The following is a 369-nucleotide window of genomic DNA, read 5'->3' as shown; positions in this document are numbered from 1 at the left end:
AGACATGCTCGGGGCAACCGGGAAGACAGTTCATGAGATCCTACTTAAAGAAGATAAGGGTACATATGTGAAAGAGAGGAGATACCCGCAGGCGCTACGCCAGCACATCCGGGAAGAGCTCAAAAGTTTTAAACACCTAATAAACATAAAACATAAAATAAAGGGGATTATTATTGATAGTACATCCCCATACAATAGTCCATTGTGGGCTGTTAAAAATAAGTGTGCTCCAGGTGATACTACTGAAAAATACAGAGTGGTGATAGAATTCAGGAAGCTGGACGAGAATACCATAGACGAAAAGTATCCAATCCCCAGATTTGATGACATTTTGGACAGGCTAAGCGGGTCGACGGTATTCAGCACATT

This window comes from Halyomorpha halys, unplaced genomic scaffold, assembly GCF_000696795.3.
Source record: "Halyomorpha halys isolate HHAL.00 unplaced genomic scaffold, Hhal_1.1 Scaffold158.1, whole genome shotgun sequence".
In the NCBI taxonomy this organism is placed as follows: domain Eukaryota; kingdom Metazoa; phylum Arthropoda; class Insecta; order Hemiptera; family Pentatomidae; genus Halyomorpha; species Halyomorpha halys.
The sequence above is the reverse complement of the archived record's forward strand: the minus strand, read 5'-3'. Positions refer to the sequence as shown.